The sequence below is a fragment of the Neophocaena asiaeorientalis genome, unplaced genomic scaffold (assembly GCF_003031525.2).
Source record: "Neophocaena asiaeorientalis asiaeorientalis breed wild unplaced genomic scaffold, Neophocaena_asiaeorientalis_V1.1 scaffold348, whole genome shotgun sequence".
In the NCBI taxonomy this organism is placed as follows: domain Eukaryota; kingdom Metazoa; phylum Chordata; class Mammalia; order Artiodactyla; family Phocoenidae; genus Neophocaena; species Neophocaena asiaeorientalis.
The window spans coordinates 1,478,148-1,484,896 of record NW_020172672.1 but is presented as its reverse complement, the minus strand read 5'-3'; positions in this window follow the sequence as shown (position 1 = coordinate 1,484,896).

The window sequence follows — 6,749 nt, the reverse complement described above, 5'->3', positions numbered from 1 at the left end:
CATGTGGGATCTTCCCGGACCGGGGCACGAACCCGTGTCCCCTGCATCGGCAGGCGGACTCCCAACCACTGCGCCACCAGGGAAGCCCCCATCGCCCACTTTTTGACCTTTAGTAGTCAGCCTTGGAACTGTCATGGCACCTGTGGGTGTGTCATTTAGCTTGCTCAAGGTCTAGTGGAAGTCGATCATCCACCATCTTGGGCCTAGTTGGTTCTAACCAGTTTATGTCATGTCCTCAGGCTAAGTCATTCTTTTAAAGGTTGTGCCCTGCCCCCTTCCCTCCTGTTTCCCTAGTGCATAAGGGATATTCACCAAGTCTTGTCAAATGAAGGGATGTGGGGGCGGGGGGCGCGTGCGCAGATGTGCTGGGCAGGTGTGGCCGTGGCCTCCAGCACCCAGAGGGACAAATGAGCCTCAAAAGGCTCAAGCACGGCCACTTGGCTGGTGCTCTCCTAGACTGAGAGTCATCTAGATGGGAGGAGCTGTCACCCACTTTGTTTAAAGAAGGAGCCAACATTCTCCAATGGAAGCAGGAAGACGGTCCAAGCGCACAGCATGTGCAAAGGCACCAAGGCACGAAGCCATCTGGGAATACAGATTTGCAAGGAGTGTGAGCGGAGGAGAGTGAAAGCAAAGCAGAGAGTCCAGACAAGACGAGGTCTTGAGGACAAGGAATGTCAGGTTCAGGCACTTGAGCTTTATTCTGTCGGCAATCAGGGACCACTATAGGACTTAAGGCAGAGAAGCAGCCTGATGGGATTTACTTGCTAGAAAGATCACTCCCTGAGTGCAGAACACGAGTCTTTGTTAACCGATAACAGGCAGGGCTACCGCCAAGCCTCCCTTGCAGCCACAGGGAGGGAAACCTGAACCCCACTCCAACCTCCTCTACTCAGAGTGAGACAACCCAAATGGCTGGGCTCTGTCTTTCTTTGGCTCTTAGCAAGAGAGGGACTCATCTATAGGCAAATACCATTCAAAACACTCCAGCCTCAGTCTTTTCCTTAAAACACTCCCATCAGGCTGTTGCCATGACAACCATTGCTGACCCAGCCTCCAGGAAGCTATTGGAGTCCCGAGAGGATGTGGTCCTGCTGCGGCTGCTGCTCGTCAGCTCCTCAGCAGTGCTCGCCCAGTGATGCAACAGGCCCGCTGGCTACAGTTCACACACACACCCACAACCCTCCCACTCCCCTGCATCTGTCCTGTGCACATGTTCTTCCCACTCACCTCTGCACTGGTGGATTTCCTGACCAATCACAGATCCAATTCTCCCCACCTACAACAATGATTCAGCCAAGAGGTGGGCATATGACCTGAATTGCAGGACCAGTTCATTCCTTGGGATGAGTACAGGGAACCTCAAAAAAGGAGCTCCCCTTCCTCTAGGGTGCCAAGCTGGGGCTGGCAGCGGCCATGCCCTCTCCCAGATGTTTGCGGTGGGAAAGCGAAGTCAACACACAAATAGAAGCATAGATAAGCAGAAAAGAGAACCAACATCCCGGTGGCCGAGTCTCCAGTTCTAGGCCCTAAGCCCTGGCTCCTGTCACTCATGCTTTGATTGAGTCCTTCCCAGCCTCCAAAGCCAATATGTTCTGTCACGGGAACCAGAATCGTCCCAGATGGGCCCTCCCTCTTTCCAAGTGAATTCTCCTCGGGCATCGCCCATCCACCTCTATCCCCCTTCTGAAGAAATCCCCTCCCTCTCTGTGTCTTAATTTGCATAGCTCTACAATGGAGACAATTCATCTTGTTCCCAACCTCCCTTCATTCTAAGAACTGTTAATGGAACAAGAGGAGACAGAAAAGGCTTGGAAGGCTCGGAAACTCAGGAATATGTCACAGGATTCAGGAAATGACAGAAATGGTTCATGCTGAAGAGACGTGAAGGGACAGAAAGGGCCCAACCCTGCCAAGCTGGCCTGAGCGGGGTGACAAAACTGTGGGCCCGGCACTGGGCACTGGGCGTGTGGGCTGCTCCTGGCATCCCAGCCACTGCCAGGCTGCTGCCAGCGAAGAAGGCATCCGGTTGCCACACAGGGTGAGAGGACAGCACGGCCCCCAGCTTTCCTCACCTTCCCAAGGATGTCCCGCTAACATTAGGCTTCAGTTCCTCAGCCCTGACCCAGAGGCTTTACCCTGAGTACCAAAGGGAACAAGTTCCTCTGTGTGTGTGAAGGACAGGGAGAGACTTTCAAACAAGCAGCGTAGAAATGCTGAATCCGAGGCGGAGAGCATGAGGAAGACCATCAGGATTCACCCAAGCAGCGTTCACGTGGTCCCTCCTAAGTGCAGAGGTGGCCCTCTCACCTCAGCACAACACCTGTTTGCAAAGGTTTACGGTTCCCAAAGGTCTCCCTTACTTCAGCTCTCTGGATCCTCTGAACAACCTCTGAGGTAGTAAGGGCAGACATTACAGCTACAGTTACTAGTGAGGAATGTACACTGACAACTGAGGAATCCAGTGCCTAGAAACGTTAAGTAATTTGCCCAAGTCACACAACTTATAATTCGTGAAACCTCAACTCCGCCATGGGACTCCATTGCTCTGTTCTCCCTCCTGGAGACTGGAGCCCTGTGTCCCGAGACACTAGCATGTACGTCACGGAGCAAAAGCGAAACTTTCCCCTCTTAGCCCTCTGGGCAGGCAGAGTGGTGGTAGGGGCAGTGCTAAGTGACGGGGCTTCACAGACACTCCAGAAAAACGTCTGCCCCAAAATAGCTCAAGTAGAGATCCATGGTTTAGGATAAGCGCCACAGCCTCCATTAACCCCATCAGCTTATAGCTGGTTACCCATGGGGCTAATATTCTGAGTCATGGACACCTTCCTATTTGATAATGGGTCTGATATTCAGGACCAGCATCCCCAGACACAATGTGGTAGGATAAGCAGGTTGGTGTTTTGTTTTGTCTCCTTTTGGGAGGCTCCGAGCTGCTGGGACTCTCCCCGACCTCCACAGTGTCGCTTAGAGTGAGGGGTACCGACCGCTGGCTGCTTGTCAGCGTCCACGTTCGCCTTTTTCCTGGTGCTCAGCCAGGCTACATTTCCCAGACTCCCCTGCAGGGGAATGTAGCCATGTGATAGTTTCAGCCAATTAAATGAGGACAGAGGAGCTCTGAGCCATTTCCAGGCCCAATGGAAAGGCGTTAGGGATGGCTGGAGACTATGACACCAGGGCAACTTTGGAAGCCTTGGGTTGATAGCGAAAAATTGGCTGCTATGCAGTTTCCTGAATGACATATATAGGACTCTCCACAGTCAACCTGCACAAACAACCAGGCTTTGTCTCTTGTTTCCTGTCATCTCCCCAGCACCAGAGCAGGGCTCGGCACATAGTACATATCATCCAACATAAGACATCATTAGATGTAGGGCACACCATTATTCTATGTACCACTAAGAAATAAAGGGTGGGGACTTCCCTGGTGTTGCAGTGGGTAAGAATCCACCTGCTAATGCAGGGAACACGAATTTGATCCCTGGTCCAGGAAGATCCCACGTGCTGCCGAGTCAGGGCTCGGCACATAGTACATATCATCCAACATAAGACATCATTAGATGTAGGGCACACCATTATTCTATGTACCACTAAGAAATAAAGGGTGGGGACTTCCCTGGTGTTGCAGTGGGTAAGAATCCACCTGCTAATGCAGGGAACACGAATTTGATCCCTGGTCCGGGAAGATCCCACGTGCTGCCGAGCAACTAACTACTGAGCCCGCGCGCCACAACTACTGAGCCCGCGTGCCACAACTACTGAGCCCATGCGCCTAGAGCCCGTGCTCCACAACGAGAGAAGCCACCGCAATGAGAAGCCCGCACACCGCAACAGAGTAGCCCCTGCTCACTGCTGCAACTAGAGAAGGCCCGCGCGCAGCAACGAAGACCCGACGCAGCCAAAAATAAATAAATAAATAAAAGAAATAAAGGGTGTCATCAAACTATGACACTATACTTGCACTCGGAATTTTTGAAACTAAATTTATTTATTTGGTTGCACCGGGTCTTAGTTGTGACATGCAAACTCTTAGTGGCGGCACGCGTGTGGGATCTAGTTCCCTGACCAGGGATCGAACCCGGGCCCCCTGCGTGAGGAGCGTGGAGTCTTAACCACTGCGCCACCAGGGAAGTCCCCCCAGAGTTTTTATTTTACACTTATTGAAAGAGTGTTTTTAGATTTGGTTAGTCATAGGTTTTCATCAGATATCACTCTTGTACATAATAAAATGGGAAATAGAAGTGAAATAAGTGAGCTAAGGCATTTCTAGAACTTCTCATCCCAAATCTGACTCCTGTCTCTTTGACTAAGAGTGACGGTGACCACATTTTTTTCCACACAATGCCATCTTCTGAAGCATCAAGAGTGTCAGTGATGCAGCATTTCTCAAAAGAATCCGTAACAGAACTAAGTGTCATAGGTGCTGGGCTCTTAAGCCAGTTTACAGTTGTGTGGATCAGCTCTATCTCAAGCACTGCCAAACAAGTCTGATTCACCAGCTCCCCGGCAGCCATCTGATTCTTATCTGTTAAGTGCACCTCTGTGAGTATTTCGGGTTTTTTTTTTTTTTCACCAAACTGTTGATGCCCGTTCAGCACATTTTGATGCTGGGACTTCTGATGCCCGCAAAGGCAAGGACAACCTGATCAAGACTGCTGTACGGCCAGCGGCAATCAGAAGCTGCCATCGATTTAAGATACATCCCAATTTCAGAGATTTTGAGTTGGGGTGCGTGTGTCATAGAATTTTAAAGAATATGATTGTAGACTCTCAATAAATATTTGTTGAATGAATGAGTAGATGAATTCTAGTTCCCAGTCTGACTGAAAAAACGCCTTGACTTTCTTAGGAAAAGGTCTTTCAGGGGCTTCCCTGGTGGCGCAGTGGTTGAGAGTCCGCCTGCCGATGCAGGGGACACGGGTTCGTGCCCCGGTCCGGAAGATCCCACATGCCGCGGAGCGGCTGGGCCCGTGAGCCATGGCCGCTGAGCCTGCACGTCCGGAGCCTGTGCTCCGCAACGGGAGAGGCCACAGCAGTGAGAGGCCCGCGTACCGCAGAAAAAAAAAAAAGGTCTTCAGACTTTGGGATCATACAACAAGTCTGGTAAAGCTAAGGTGATTATGCTCCTTTGTCGCAAATAACAAAACCCAAGCAAAATGGCCTAAACTATGAGGAAAGATACATCAGCTCACGTAACAAGGAGTCCTGAATAGGCAGACCTAGTATCAGTTAACTCAGTGACAACTCAGCAGGGACCAAGGCTCCTTGCCATCGTTCTGCTCAGTTACCCTAGGCACGCTGGCTTGGGCCTCCCTCAGGTCGGCTACCCCCATGGTCACAAGTTGGCTGCCTTAGTTCTAGGTGTCATATCCAGACATGAAATGTCCAGTGGAGGAAAAGGGACTGTATCTTCACCATGACTCTCTCTGAAAGTGAGAAAACCTGTCCCCCAGCAGACTTCTCATCTCATTGGCCAGCCTGGCCCACACCTAAAGCAGTCTCCAGCAGAGAAGTGGGGTCACCAGAATTCAAGAAGGGTGTTTAAAAATTTTTTTATTTTATGAAGGAGTATAGCTGATTAACAATGTCATGTTAGTTTCAGGTGAACAGCAAAGTGATTCAGTTATACATATACAAGTATCTATTCCTTTTTCAAATTATTTTCCCAGTTAGGTTATTACAGAATATTGAGCAGAGTTCCCTGTGCTATGCAGTAGGTCCTTGTTGGCTATCTTTTTTTAAAAAAAATAAATTTATTTATTTATTTTTGGCTGTGTTGGGTCTTCGTTGCTGCGCGCCTACTTTCTCTAGCTGCGGTGAGCGGGGGCTACTCTTCGTTGCGGTGCGCGGGCTTCTCATTGCGGTGGCTTCTCTTGTTGTGGAGCACGGACTTTAGGCACGTGGGCTTCAGTAGCTGTAGCTCGCAGGCTTAGCTGCTCCACGGCATATGGGATCTTCCCGGACCAGTGCTTGAACACGTGTCCCCTGCATTGGCAGGCGGATTCTTAACCACTGCACCACCAGGGAAGTCTCGGATATCTATTTTGAATATAGCAATGTGTACATGTCAATCCCAAACTCTAAATCTATCCCTCTCCCACAAGGAGGATTTTGAGAGCGTCTAATTTCACATCCTCATTTAATCAAGGGGAGGTCAGATGGCTTGCCCCTCTCTCAGGATTAATCACTGGCTTTACAGGAACACACGGACCTCTAGATTCCCAGCCCAGGGCCTTCCCATGGGCTGCTTACTCCCACCCTGAGAGGATTCCTCTGTTCCGGAGGACACTGGGCTGAGGAGAGGGAAGGGCAAAGGAAGGTGAAGGTCAGGACACTGCCAGCCTGGAAGTGGTTGGAGACAGCGAGAAAAGGCCTCACTGCTTTGCAAAGCCATTAGGATGAGAAGCTCTGACCCTCAGGACCTCCTATACTGGACTAGCCACACTTTCAGAAAGGAAGAGTTCTAGGGAGACTGTCAGTTACCAAGCCCCTGAATCAATCCCTTAAGAACGCTTGTTAGAAAATATCTGTGTGGAGGGCTTCCCTGGTGGCGCAGTGGTTGGGAGTCCGCCTGCCGATGCAGGGGACACGGGTTCGTGCCCTGGTCCAGGAAGATCCCACACGCCGCGGATGCGGCTGGGCCCGTGAGCCATGGCCGCTGAGCCTGCGCGTCCGGAGCCTGTGCTTCGCAATGGCAGAGGCCACAACAGTGAGAGGCCCGCGTACCGCAAAACAAACAAACAAACAAA